The 15509-nt window shown below is 48.3% G+C and overlaps 1 protein-coding gene across 1 annotated transcript in view; it reads left to right on the forward strand.

The window, feature by feature from the left end:
- The window catches only part of LOC133424525 (potassium voltage-gated channel subfamily C member 2-like), a 181703-nt gene that overhangs the window by 59082 nt on the left and 107112 nt on the right, over positions 1-15509 (forward strand).

Genomic DNA, 15509 nt, shown 5'->3' on the forward strand with positions numbered 1-15509 from the left:
AATAGTGAGGGAAGATGTACAGACGACAGACACAGCTCTTGCCTTCACTAGATTGTATTTAGGAGAATCCAGAGTCTTAGGGAAGAGCTGAAGCTGCTAAAGAGGCAGTACAAGACAGCAGGGGAAGTTGAAAGAGCTGGCCTAGCGGATCTGAGAGCAATTCTAAGGAAGCAACTCCTGACCCTGCGGAGGGCGGAGTTCCACAGGAGGAGGCGGAAAGAGAGGGCCAGGAAGAGAACCGCTTTCCTGGCCAATCCCTTCAAGTTGACCAAGCAGCTTCTTGGTCAAAAGAGGTCTGGTCGCCTTACCTGCTCCAAGGATGACATCAATGACCACCTCAAGGCCACGTACAGTGACCCTATTAGAGAACAGCCGCTGGGCCCATGCGATGCACTGACAATGCCACCAGAGCCTACCTTGGAGTTCAACCTCAAAGAACCCTGCCTTAGTGAAGTGGAGGAAGTGGTGCGGAGAGCACGGTCAAGCTCAGCACCAGGTCCAAGCGGAGTGCCGTATAAGGCATATAAGAACTGCCCAAAGCTACGACATCGGCTTTGGAGGGCTCTGAAGGTGATATGGAGGAGAGGGAAGATCGCCCAGTCATGGAGGTATGCTGACGGAGTGTACATACCAAAAGACGAGAAGTCTCAGAACATCGACCAGTTTCGTGTCATCTCCTTGCTCAGTGTGGAGAGCAAAATCTTCTTCAGCATCGTAGCTAAGAGACTCTCCAACTTCCTCTTGAGCAACAAGTACATCGACACGTCAGTGCAAAAGGGAGGAATACCAGGAGTTCCTGGTTGCCTGGAACACACAGGCGTGGTAACCCAACTCATCAGGGAGGCGAGAGAAGGCAGAGGGGATCTTGCGGTGCTATGGCTGGATCTCACCAATGCCTATGGGTCGATACCCCACAAGCTGGTTGAAGTGGCACTGGAGAAACACCATGTTCCCCAGAAGGTGAAACACCTCATTCTGGACTACTACAGCAAGTTCAGCTTGAGAGTCTCCTCTGGCGAGATGACATCTGACTGGCACCAGCTGGAAGTTGGCATAATTACTGGGTGCACAATCTCAGTAAGCCTCTTTGCGCTGGCAATGAACATGCTGGTCAAGGCAGCCGAACCAGAATGCAGAGGTCCCCTCAGCAAGTCTGGAGTGAGGCAACCTCCCATCAGAGCCTTCATGGATGACCTCACGGTGACAACAACAGCTGTACCAGGAGCCAGGTGGATCCTCCAGGGGTTGGAGCGCGTCATGTCGTGGGCACGCATGAGCTTCAAACCGGCAAAGTCCCGGTCCTTGGTTCTGAAGAAGGGGAAGGTCACGGACAGATTCCGCTTCAGCCTGGGAGTACATCAGATCCCATCAGTCACTGAGAGGCCAGTGAAGAGCCTTGGAAAGGTCTTCAACTGCAGCCTGAAGGATGCCGATTCCATCAAGGCAACCAGTGCTGACCTGGAAGGCTGGTTAAGGACAGTGGACAAGTCTGGGCTCCCTGGAAGATTCAAGGCCTGGGTCTACCAGCATGGGATCCTCCCAAGAATTCTCTGGCCTCTCCTCATCTACGAGGTCCCCATGACTGTGGTGGAAGGATTTGAGCAGAAGGTGAGCAGCTACCTGCGAAGGTGGCTGGGATTACCGCGCAGCCTAAGTAGCATTGGGCTGTACGGGAACACCAACAAGCTCAGGCTCCCTTTCAGTTCAGTAAGAGAGGAGTTCATCGTGGCACGGGCACGGGAACACCTGCAGTACTCTGGATCCAGAGATGCCAAAGTGTCCGGGGCAGGGATCGTTGTGAGGACAGGGAGAAAGTGGAGGGCAGCCGATGAGGTCCAGCAAGCAGAGTCACGACTGAAGCACAGGGCCATCCTGGGAACAGTGGCGCAAGGCAGAGCCGGACTGGGGAGACAACCAGCAACCCGCTTCGACCGTGCCAGCGGAAGAGAGAGGCAGAGGTTGGTGCAGGAGGAGGTGCGAGCTTCAGTCGAGGAGGAGAGAACCAGCAGAGCAGTGGCCATGCGGCAGCAGGGTGCCTGGATGAAGTGGGAGCAGGCGATGGAGCGGAGCGTCACCTGGAAGGACATCTGGCGGTGGAATCCCCAAAGGATCAAGTTCTTGATCCAGGGGGTTTACGATGTCCTCCCAAGCCCATCGAACCTGTGCATATGGGGCAAAATAGAAACACCTGCTTGCCCCCTGTGTTCCAAAACAGGGACACTGGAACACATCCTGAGCAGCTGCTCCAAGGCGCTGGGTGAGGGCCGGTATCGATGGAGGCACGACCAGGTCCTCAAGTCCATCGCTGAAGCAATCAGCAAGGGGATAGAGGGAAGCCGATACACCCAAGCCACAGCTAAGGCCATCCGCTTTGTCAGGGAAGGACAAAGGCCGGAGAAAACACAGAGAAACTGCTCTACTGGTTTGCTCTGCACGGCCCGAGACTGGGTGATGACAGTTGACCTGGAAAGACAACTGAAGATTCCACCACACATCACCCAGTCAAGATTGAGACCTGACATCATATTGGTTTCAGAGGCAACAAACCAACTCGTCTTGTTGGAGCTGACGGTTCCCTGGGAGGAGAGGATGGAGGAGGCCCATGAACGAAAGAGGGAGAAGTACCAGGAGCTGGTGGAGGACTGTCGGAGAAACGGGTGGAAGACCAAGTTAATGCCAGTGGAGGTGGGCACTCGGGGGTTTGCCAGCCACTCCCTGAGCAAAGCCTACAGCGCACTAGGCATAACGGGTGCCAACCGTAGAAGGGCCATAGGTAACAACGTGGAGGCAGCAGAAAAAGCCTCCAGATGGCTCTGGTTGAGGAGGGGGGAGCAGTGGTTGTAGTGGGGTAGCATGCCACTTGGACACAGGCCGAGACTTGATCACCTCGGCCGGGTCGCCTGGATGAGGGTGTCTGTTGCAAGACCCGAAACACCCAGTGAGTCCAGGATACAACACTGATGATGTGTCCAAGATTGTGCATCAGCAGATGTATTGTTAACTGAAACCTCTGGGAGCACCAGTGACGACCAGGAATAGACTGGGTGACGACCACGAAAAGGGTGGTGACATCTGGAGAGACAGAGGACAGCCGGAGAGACGGCAAACCGGGGTGGGGAGGGTTGGCAGCCCAAGCCACTTCTTCTGAGAGGAAGAACCCAAAGCAAGCTACAGACTCGACAAAGGAAAAATACCCCCAGGGGTGCCCGAGAGGGGGGGAGGATGAGCACCCCAACAGGACGGATTTAAGAACGACGACCCAGGACAACGGAATAACGACAATGACAGTTCAATGCATCTGCGGCAAAACCTGCAAGAACCAGCGGGGTTTAAGAATACATCAAGGCAGAATGAAATGTTTGTCAGCGGCAATGTCGGCACAACGCACAGAAGTCACTTCTGGTCAGACGCAGGAGGAGCCAGGCCCGGAGGCAACCCACAGTGCCCAGAGCCTCCTAGTGTCGCCTGTACCCGCTGCTAACAATTCACATGCCACCCTAAGCCCCCAAGAATCAACAGCATCATCTCCCAACAACCCACAGAGCCTCCAGAGCCAGCAAGCTCCAACTATTACAACTGGCTCTGCGCCTTCGGCCAGACCAAGGATCCTGTGGCCCCAATCCTCAAAGAGAACCGAGTGGCAGCAGTTTGATGAGGATGTAGATCGGATCCTGGAAGTGACAGCCAAAGGGGATGTGGACCGTCGGCTTGAAACGATGACCACCCTCATAGTTAACATCGCGGCTGAACGCTTTGGAACAGAGGCACCCAAGCCCACGCCATTGGCCTATGCTCCAAACCACAGAGCAAGGAGAATCCAGAGTCTTAGGGAAGAGCTGAAGCTGCTAAAGAGGCAGTACAAGACAGCAGGGGAAGTTGAAAGAGCTGGCCTAGCGGATCTGAGAGCAATTCTAAGGAAGCAACTCCTGACCCTGCGGAGGGCGGAGTTCCACAGGAGGAGGCGGAAAGAGAGGGCCAGGAAGAGAACCGCTTTCCTGGCCAATCCCTTCAAGTTGACCAAGCAGCTTCTTGGTCAAAAGAGGTCTGGTCGCCTTACCTGCTCCAAGGATGACATCAATGACCACCTCAAGGCCACGTACAGTGACCCTATTAGAGAACAGCCGCTGGGCCCATGCGATGCACTGACAATGCCACCAGAGCCTACCTTGGAGTTCAACCTCAAAGAACCCTGCCTTAGTGAAGTGGAGGAAGTGGTGCGGAGAGCACGGTCAAGCTCAGCACCAGGTCCAAGCGGAGTGCCGTATAAGGCATATAAGAACTGCCCAAAGCTACGACATCGGCTTTGGAGGGCTCTGAAGGTGATATGGAGGAGAGGGAAGATCGCCCAGTCATGGAGGTATGCTGACGGAGTGTACATACCAAAAGACGAGAAGTCTCAGAACATCGACCAGTTTCGTGTCATCTCCTTGCTCAGTGTGGAGAGCAAAATCTTCTTCAGCATCGTAGCTAAGAGACTCTCCAACTTCCTCTTGAGCAACAAGTACATCGACACGTCAGTGCAAAAGGGAGGAATACCAGGAGTTCCTGGTTGCCTGGAACACACAGGCGTGGTAACCCAACTCATCAGGGAGGCGAGAGAAGGCAGAGGGGATCTTGCGGTGCTATGGCTGGATCTCACCAATGCCTATGGGTCGATACCCCACAAGCTGGTTGAAGTGGCACTGGAGAAACACCATGTTCCCCAGAAGGTGAAACACCTCATTCTGGACTACTACAGCAAGTTCAGCTTGAGAGTCTCCTCTGGCGAGATGACATCTGACTGGCACCAGCTGGAAGTTGGCATAATTACTGGGTGCACAATCTCAGTAAGCCTCTTTGCGCTGGCAATGAACATGCTGGTCAAGGCAGCCGAACCAGAATGCAGAGGTCCCCTCAGCAAGTCTGGAGTGAGGCAACCTCCCATCAGAGCCTTCATGGATGACCTCACGGTGACAACAACAGCTGTACCAGGAGCCAGGTGGATCCTCCAGGGGTTGGAGCGCGTCATGTCGTGGGCACGCATGAGCTTCAAACCGGCAAAGTCCCGGTCCTTGGTTCTGAAGAAGGGGAAGGTCACGGACAGATTCCGCTTCAGCCTGGGAGTACATCAGATCCCATCAGTCACTGAGAGGCCAGTGAAGAGCCTTGGAAAGGTCTTCAACTGCAGCCTGAAGGATGCCGATTCCATCAAGGCAACCAGTGCTGACCTGGAAGGCTGGTTAAGGACAGTGGACAAGTCTGGGCTCCCTGGAAGATTCAAGGCCTGGGTCTACCAGCATGGGATCCTCCCAAGAATTCTCTGGCCTCTCCTCATCTACGAGGTCCCCATGACTGTGGTGGAAGGATTTGAGCAGAAGGTGAGCAGCTACCTGCGAAGGTGGCTGGGATTACCGCGCAGCCTAAGTAGCATTGGGCTGTACGGGAACACCAACAAGCTCAGGCTCCCTTTCAGTTCAGTAAGAGAGGAGTTCATCGTGGCACGGGCACGGGAACACCTGCAGTACTCTGGATCCAGAGATGCCAAAGTGTCCGGGGCAGGGATCGTTGTGAGGACAGGGAGAAAGTGGAGGGCAGCCGATGAGGTCCAGCAAGCAGAGTCACGACTGAAGCACAGGGCCATCCTGGGAACAGTGGCGCAAGGCAGAGCCGGACTGGGGAGACAACCAGCAACCCGCTTCGACCGTGCCAGCGGAAGAGAGAGGCAGAGGTTGGTGCAGGAGGAGGTGCGAGCTTCAGTCGAGGAGGAGAGAACCAGCAGAGCAGTGGCCATGCGGCAGCAGGGTGCCTGGATGAAGTGGGAGCAGGCGATGGAGCGGAGCGTCACCTGGAAGGACATCTGGCGGTGGAATCCCCAAAGGATCAAGTTCTTGATCCAGGGGGTTTACGATGTCCTCCCAAGCCCATCGAACCTGTGCATATGGGGCAAAATAGAAACACCTGCTTGCCCCCTGTGTTCCAAAACAGGGACACTGGAACACATCCTGAGCAGCTGCTCCAAGGCGCTGGGTGAGGGCCGGTATCGATGGAGGCACGACCAGGTCCTCAAGTCCATCGCTGAAGCAATCAGCAAGGGGATAGAGGGAAGCCGATACACCCAAGCCACAGCTAAGGCCATCCGCTTTGTCAGGGAAGGACAAAGGCCGGAGAAAACACAGAGAAACTGCTCTACTGGTTTGCTCTGCACGGCCCGAGACTGGGTGATGACAGTTGACCTGGAAAGACAACTGAAGATTCCACCACACATCACCCAGTCAAGATTGAGACCTGACATCATATTGGTTTCAGAGGCAACAAACCAACTCGTCTTGTTGGAGCTGACGGTTCCCTGGGAGGAGAGGATGGAGGAGGCCCATGAACGAAAGAGGGAGAAGTACCAGGAGCTGGTGGAGGACTGTCGGAGAAACGGGTGGAAGACCAAGTTAATGCCAGTGGAGGTGGGCACTCGGGGGTTTGCCAGCCACTCCCTGAGCAAAGCCTACAGCGCACTAGGCATAACGGGTGCCAACCGTAGAAGGGCCATAGGTAACAACGTGGAGGCAGCAGAAAAAGCCTCCAGATGGCTCTGGTTGAGGAGGGGGGAGCAGTGGTTGTAGTGGGGTAGCATGCCACTTGGACACAGGCCGAGACTTGATCACCTCGGCCGGGTCGCCTGGATGAGGGTGTCTGTTGCAAGACCCGAAACACCCAGTGAGTCCAGGATACAACACTGATGATGTGTCCAAGATTGTGCATCAGCAGATGTATTGTTAACAGTCAAAAGTATTCAAACAAAAATCACAGGTATTCCCTGAACACACTCAATTTCAGGACTAAAGCCTCAACAATCAAATTAATTTGTATCCATTTCTTATTCATGCAAATTGCACCCTCAAACAATATAAAACATGGATTACAACCCAAATGAAATAAATTTATCTTTAACTTATCCTAAATTAACACATAAGCTAACTTATTAAGTAATGAACTAATGTCTTTTAAACATTTAAACACCATATAGACAATCTCTCAAATTAAATAAAATGGTACAACAGTCAGACGCCATGCGGTGAAGTAGCATTTAGCTTAGCCTCCCACGATGACGGAGTTAACCAGTAACTTAAACAATATAAAATAACTCAATTCACTTGCTTAACTTAAAATAAACAACAATGACAGAATAAAATAATCAAGAACGTTTCGCTAGGTTTATAGTGTTTTGTGCACAGTATTTACCTTAAAAAGGGGAAAAATAGTGAGGGAAGATGTACAGACGACAGACACAGCTCTTGCCTTCACTAGATTGTATTTAGTGAGGAAGAGGAGCGCTATTCCCCCTACTGGAGCCCTGAGGTATTACTACTGACGCACAATTACCACAAACACTTACACCTTAAATGTATCTTCTACACAGTCAAAACCCGAGCAATTTAGCAGAAATAACAAAAAAACATATTTTATAATACTCTGAAAAGGAAAAAATTGAATGATTTATTTTATTACCAAATTCTCTCATCTGCTACATACCCCCCCTCAAAATAGATGTTGTCCCCAACATCCTGACATTTGACCTGTAGTGCAAATAAGGGGTTAAATGACATACCATCAACAATCACACAGTGCAATATTACCCACTAACACTGTTACTGTAATTTGCCTTATGCTCTATAAGTTTTAGCTTTACAGACTGGAACTCTTTTCATACATTCAATCACATGGGTTAATACCCATAGTCCTTCACTTTTCTCTTCTGGTCTGTGTGACCGGCATGGTCCACTTAGTTACACGCAGTTAACGCACTCCAGTGCTGGCTTGTAACATAGTTGTATCAGTGCATCATGTCCAAAACACCTACACTCTCCTTTGACAAAGTTCTATGAGTGATATGTGATGTGCTTTAAATATGTATGTTAAACTGTAATCACAGTCCTTAAGTGTATCTTATGTTCAACAGTCCCTTTGAATGTGAATTCTGTGTTGAACAGTCCATTTGTTTTGTCTTGAATATGATGTACGTGCATCTACTCACTTCAGTGGTCCCAGATGTGTGATCACACTGCTTTTACCGGTCATGCACATAGGGTTGCTGGTAGTAGTATGGCTGAACCGTGTGTGTCCATGGCACCTGAAAGTTGGTTTGATATGGTAATGTTCTCAGATTATAGCAAGATGGTGAGCCAAGTTGGTCATACGTGAAGACCTTAGGTCGCCTGTGCTGTCGTCTAGGCCGCTGAGACTCTTGCTCACTGGTTCCGCTGTGCTCGCTTGGGACAAGTGAGGGGACAGCCTCCTCCACAGGTGGGTCCTCGACATAACTGTCCTCTTGCTCAGGTTCAGCAGGTTCATCAGCTCTCACAGGATTCGGTGTCTGGCATCGCTGAAGTTGCTGCTGAGATGACACTGGAAAATATTCATCGTCGTCGTCCTCTTCCTCTGATTGCTCCACTTCCTCCCTTGTCTCCGCAGTTCTTTTCTTTGCTTGTGGCTGCACTGGTGTTTCGAGTGGCAGATGGTCACATGGTAGAAGAAGATTGCGGTGCAAAGTCCTTGATCTCCCTTTTCCCTTCTCAGGCCTGAGTTCATAAACAGGGATGTCTTTACTGACTTGACGAACAACTGTGTGGATTACATCCTCCCAGTAGTTTCTCAGCTTGCCTGGACCACCACGAGGTGTCAGGTTCCTGATTAAAACACGATCACCAGGCTGTAATACTGAGCTTTTCACTTTACTGTCATAATGTCTTTTGCTTCTCACGGCCGCTTTCTGAACATTTTCTCTCGTGATCTCGTACGCCTCTTCCATGCCCTGTTTCCACTTTTCCATGTAGTTATGATGGTTACTGTCGCCTTGTCCTGAGGTCAGGCTGAACAACATGTCGACTGGCAACCGTGGGGAGCGCCCATATAACAAGTCAAAGGGAGAGAAACCAGTCACCTCGCTGCGAGTACAATTGTACGCATAGATCAATTTGCTCAGTGAGTCTTTCCAGTTAGTCTTTTGTCTCTCTGTGAGTGTCTTTAACATCTGGAGTAGTGTTCGGTTAAACCGCTCTACCTGTCCGTTCCCTTGGGGGTGGTAGGGAGTAGTTCTTGATCCGGCAACTCCACAGTAATTTTTCAGTTGTGCAAACAGCTGATTTTCAAATTCACCACCCTGATCATGGTGTATTCTTGTTGGAAAACCGAACCTTAGAGCATAGTCATTAAATATTTTATCGGCAGCTGTTTTGCCTGATTTGGAAGTCGTAGCGTACGCCTGGGCAAAGCGTGTAAAATGGTCGATTATGACAAGAATATATTCATAACCACCCTTGCATTTGTCAAGGTGGAGAAAATCAACAGAGACCAACTCAAATGGTTGAGTGGTTACAATGCTAGTCAGTGGTGCTCTTGTCTCACGGCACGGCTTCTTATGTTTAAGACAGACACATTTTCTCAAAACATAATCCTCTATCTCTCGCTGCATATACGGCCAGTAGAACCGGTCTCGTATCAGTGACGTTGTCCTGTCTACACCCTGATGGCCCATTTCATTGTGAAGTTCCCTCAACACGGTACTTTTGTGTTTTTCTGGAAGGACCAGCTGATTTCGGTTTGCTGTTTTTCTGTGCAAAACTCCATTTTCACTCATCTCTAATTTGTCCCATTCTCTCAGAAGACAAGTGACCTGTGAGCTGAGTTGTTTCAGTTCTGGACCTGATGTCTTTTTATCTGCCAGTTTACACTGAATCACATGTCCAATAGTCGGATCACTCCTCTGGTCCTGTTTGATCTGCCCTAATGTCAGTGGAATGATAACTGCGTCTGTAGTTATGGCTGCACACTTGACCGAGACACCCATTGACCATGACACACTGGATTCATCCTGATTTTCCACTGCCTGTGTAGCTGCTCCAATCACATCATGTGACATTTCCTCTGAACACTCTCTCATGAACGTCTCCATATCTATCGGCATCCTGGACAGACTATCTGCGTCAATATTTTCCTTACCAGGGCGATATTTGATCGTAAAATGGAAATCTGCCAATTCTGCCACCCATCGACACCCAGTTGCATTCAATTTAGCAGTAGACAGCACATAGGTAAGCGGATTATTGTCACTATACACTGTGAAGAATGGTGCATAATAGAGGTAATCACGAAACTTTTCTGTGATCGCCCATTTGAGGGCTAAAAACTCTAACTTGCCTGAATGCAAATTGTAATTCTTCTCAGCTGCAGTCAGAGTACGAGAGCCGTACGCAATCACACGGAGCTTTCCGTTTTGCTTTTGGTACAGTATTGCACCTAGTCCCTGGTTCGACGCATCAGTATGGAGTATAAACGGCTGTGAGAATTCTGGGAAGCCTAGAACAGGAGGCTGAGTTAAACAGTCTATCAACTGCTCTAATACTGACTGATGTACAGTATGTCAGTCCACTCAATAGGTGTACTGGAGGGGACACCTCTGCTGTTTTGTTTTGTTTGCCACTTTCTCCTTTTGTTTTGCAAGCTTTCAGTTTCTACAGGTACTTTAAGCTGGTCATACAGAGGACTGGCGATCCGCGAGAAATCTTTGATATACTGTCTGTAATAACTTAACAGTCCCAAAACTGCTCTTAACTCACCAACAGTACTTGGCCTTTTGTCTTTCAAAGCTGTCACTGCAGCAGTATCAGCGGGATCTATCCTGTTCCCCTCTGCCGACACAATCCTGCCGAGGTAACGCACTTCCCCTTTAAACAGGTCACACTTCCTTGGTTTTAGTTTTATTCCATGTTCCCTCAGCCGCCGCAGCACCTTCCTGACGTCGTTGACGTGATCCTCAAATGTCCTGCTAAACACTAAAACATCATCAAGGTAAGGCACACATATTTCATCCCTTAATCCCTCTAAACACTCTTCCATGCAGCGCTGGAATGCTGCAGGCGCGTTCATGAGTCCAAATGGGATTCGGACCCACTCATATAAGCCCCCGGGGGTCACAAAGGCTGTTAGATGTTTACTGTCCTTACCCATGAACCCCTGGTGATATGCCTTACCCTGGTCCAGCAGTGAAAAGATGATGTTTCCACCTAGATTGTCCATAATGTCCTGTACTCTGGGGATTGGATGGCGATCCGGGTGAGTTTTCCTATTGAGCTCCCTGTAATCAATACATAAGCGTAGAGTACCATCTTTTTTTCTCACACAGACTACTGGAGAGGAGTAGGATGAAGTCGATTTCTCCACCCACCCCTGTACTATCAGATCCTGTACGTAGTCTTTCATCTCCTGATACAGGGGCTTTGGGACAGACAGATACGCCCGTGACACTGGCTCATTATCTTTCAGTGAAATGTTCATTTGCAGGTTTTCCACACAGCCTATGTCGTCATCTGACCTCGAGAATGACTGTGATTCTTCTCTTAACATCTGACTAACAACTTGCCTTTGGTTTTCATTCAGGTGAGTCAGATCAACAGGAGGATCCCATTGCTCATCAGTGGGTGTGTCCTCACTGGAGCTCTTTGCATGTACTTCGTGGACTGATGCGCTAGGTAGGTGGTCTGACTTGAATATGCTAGCCGGATATACTGATCTTACAGACTGCACCGTTCCAATAACAGTCTTTCCTGACAAAGTGATGTCATGGCCGGTAGGATTTTGCACACTGACAACAATGTTTGGAGTCGTGCCTGCCTTCACTGACACAAAAGTGTCGCAAAACTCGAGTCCTTCAGGCCACTGTGGGTTCTCATGAGGCTCAAAAATCAGAGTCTTATCCTCCTTGAAGGGTGGAGCCTGTACTCGACATTCAATCTGGATGGAGCTGCATTTAGGCACATCAACCCTCAAATTTGCTGTTCTCACATTGTGCTCACAGGGCTGCCTCACACTCACTGCATGAATGAAGGCTTTTGCTCTATTCTTCTTCAGGTGAGGGAAAGCAACTTTTACTGTTTGCATTAGCTTTTCTTTTTCCCTGTCTGTTGTCTGATCCTGTACACTATTCACCACTAAGTGCTCGATGACATTAAAGCCGATGATGGGACATGGTTGTTGGTTGCCTTTTAGCACTAGCATGGGTATTATCAATTCTTCATCATTAGCAGTCAGTTTAAAACTCACTTCAAGCCAACCAATATAAGACATTTCTGTTCCATTAGCTGCTTCAATTTTCAAAGGGTCAAGTGGATCAAAGAGATCTGCTACATCCCTTAGCTTTACATCAGGTAAGTGGTTCTCTTTCCAGACCTGATCTACAGCACAAATTTGCGAACCTGTGTCCCAAAGTGCCTGGATTCTCTGTTTGTGTAGAAAACACCTGATGACGCATTTCTTTCCAACTAGCTCTCTTACAGTAGGTATTTTCACTGGGTCACTCATTTTTCTGTACTTTGATTTCTCATATGACTGTGTTTCCTGTTTTTTAATGCCTGAACATGTGTATGACTTACAATGTATTTTATGTGCAGGCCAGTGAGTCTCTTGGCATTCTTTTGAGCAGTACAGTGTTGTCTTACAAACAGAACAACATTTTAGTTCCTTACTTTCTTTCTCTTCTTTACAACTAGCACAATAGCGGGACCTATCTATGTTGCCGGTTGCTCCACGTCCCATGGGAGCAACCCCTCTTAGTTTAAAGGGCTCTCTCTAGCTGGTTTTGTCAGTCTCTGTGCTTTACAGCCTGCTCGAAAATGCTCACTACTTCCACACCTGAAACAGTGCTGACAGTATTCCTCCCCTGCCTGAGTACAAGCAAAACACCTAGGGCGGGGGCGTGGTGCTTGATAGTATCGCTGTGGTGCAAATCTTTGTTGAAACTGTGCTGTTTCCCTCACCGGTCCAGGTCCAAACGCCGGTCGGTACTCCTGTACCATTGCTGGTGGTTGCTGATGATAAAACTGCATACAATTCTGTTCAGCTTTAAAGGGTGGCGGCTGTGGGGGTGCAAACACTGAGGGAGGGGCAGACATTTTTTCTGGCTCTCTGCTCAGTCGAGGATGCTGTGGGGTTGCAGGTGTTGACTTTTGAATGGTTTCTCTAATTTGGGAAACCTCAGCCCTCAGGTCTTTCAGCAGCACCATGTCAGAACGTATTTCTTTAATTTCTGAGAGGAGATCAGGAGGTAGACTGGCTGTGCTTTGCTGGATGGTGATTTTCTTTTCCACTGGGGGATCACTGGACTGGACAGTATTTACATTAGTTATTCGTGATGGGGCTGAATGTTTCTTTTTGTCTTGTCTTTCCTTTTCATTGGTGCAGGCGATGTTCACTTTCTCCAGCAGCAGCTCATCTGATGTATTTGTTTGCAGGAGGTAAGGCTGTAAATCACTTTTAATATTGTCGTTCTGCAGACCAGTTAGGACAGTATGCATGAAAAGTTATCTCGGACTCTGGGTAGTCTTTAACGAGTCCATTTTCAATTTGCCTAGCCAAGCTAGAAAAAGTGAGTCTATCTTTTTGTCCGGGCTCCCCTATTAGTCCTGATATCTTAAAATCTTTGCGCCACATAGAGCCATTTGGTGGTGTGGGAGTCTTGTTCTTTACTTGGGCGCTAAAACTCAAAGGGGGGTTCATGCTATTTTTCATTAGGTTATGCATTTTATTCTCCTTTTCCTGCAATGACAGTCTTAGTGCCTCTACCTCCTTCTGGAGGCTTTCTTGTTCCTCAGCTCGATCTGGGTTTTCACATATGCTCAGGTCTTTGGCCGTTTGTATTTTGTCTAAAATGTCCTGGACATTAAGGAGGTCTGACATACCTTCATCCTCTAGGTCATCCAATTCCTCTCGTTCAAGGTACTTTATGACGTGTGAGACTAACTGGCTACGCGTTTTATCAGTTACAGTTAGGTCCATAAATATTTGGACACTGACACAATTTTCAGTATTCCAGCTCTGTACAACACCACAATGGATTTGAAATGAAACAATCAAGATGTGCTTCAAGTGCAGACTTTCAGCTTTAATTTGAAGGTATTTACATCCAAATCAGGTGAACGGTGTAGGAATTACATCACATTTTATATGTACCTTCCACTTTTTAAGGGACCAAAAGTAATTGGACAACTAACATAATCATAAATCAAATTGTCAATTTTTAATATTTTGTTGCAAATCCTTTGCAGTCGATGACAGCCTGAAGTCTGGAACCCATAGACATCACCAGACGCTGGGTTTCGTCCCTGGTGATGCTCTGCCAGGCCTCTGCTGCAGTTGTCTTCACTTCCTGCTTGTTCTTTGGGCATTTTCCCTTCAGTTTTGCCTTCAGCAAGTGAAATGCATGCTCAATCGGATTCAGGTCAGGTGATTGACTTGGCCATTGCAGAACATTTCACTTCTTTGCCTCTTTGGTTGCTTTCGCAGTATGCTTCGGGTCATTGTCCATCTGCATTGTGAAGCGCCGACCAATGAATTTTGAAGCATTTGGCTGAATATGAGCAGATAATATTGCCCGAAACACTTCAGAATTCATTCTGCTGCTTTTGTCAGCTGCCACATCATCAATAAATATAAGAGAAGACTTCACCAGAGGAAATACAGAGGAAATACAGATGGGTTACACAAGGTAAACCGTTGGTGAGCCTCAAAAACAGGAAAGCCAGATTAAAGTGAACAGTTCCTTCCCTTGTCCATACTCTTCTCTTTCCATCATTGTGGTACAAGTTGATCTTTGTCTCATCTGTCCATAAGATGTTGTTCCAGAACTGCATTGGCTCTTTTAGACGTTTCTTAGATAACTTTAATCTGGCCTTCCTGTTTTTGAGGCTCACCAATGGTTTACACCTTGTGTAACCCATCTGTATTTCCTCTGTATTTCCTCTGGTGAAGTCTTCTCTTATATTTATTGATGATGTGGCAGCTGACAAAAGCAGCAGAATGAATTCTGAAGTGTTTCGGGCAATATTATCTGCTCATATTCAGCCAAATGCTTCAAAATTCATTGGTCGGCGCTTCACAATGCAGATGGACAATGACCCGAAGCATACTGCGAAAGCAACCAAAGAGGCAAAGAAGTGAAATGTTCTGCAATGGCCAAGTCAATCACCTGACCTGAATCCGATTGAGCATGCATTTCACTTGCTGAAGGCAAAACTGAAGGGAAAATGCCCAAAGAACAAGCAGGAAGTGAAGACAACTGCAGCAGAGGCCTGGCAGAGCATCACCAGGGACGAAACCCAGCGTCTGGTGATGTCTATGGGTTCCAGACTTCAGGCTGTCATCGACTGCAAAGGATTTGCAACAAAATATTAAAAATTGACAATTTGATTTATGATTATGTTAGTTGTCCAATTACTTTTGGTCCCTTAAAAAGTGGAAGGTACATATAAAATGTGATGTAATTCCTACACCGTTCACCTGATTTGGATGTAAATACCTTCAAATTAAAGCTGAAAGTCTGCACTTGAAGCACATCTTGATTGTTTCATTTCAAATCCATTGTGGTGTTGTACAGAGCTGGAATACTGAAAATTGTGTCAGTGTCCAAATATTTATGGACCTAACTGTACATGCTCTTTTCTTGGTCCTGAGATTTGAAGTGCATCACATACTTCAAGCAGCTGCCC

The sequence above is a fragment of the Cololabis saira genome, chromosome 23 (assembly GCF_033807715.1).
Source record: "Cololabis saira isolate AMF1-May2022 chromosome 23, fColSai1.1, whole genome shotgun sequence".
Lineage (NCBI taxonomy): Eukaryota > Metazoa > Chordata > Actinopteri > Beloniformes > Belonidae > Cololabis > Cololabis saira.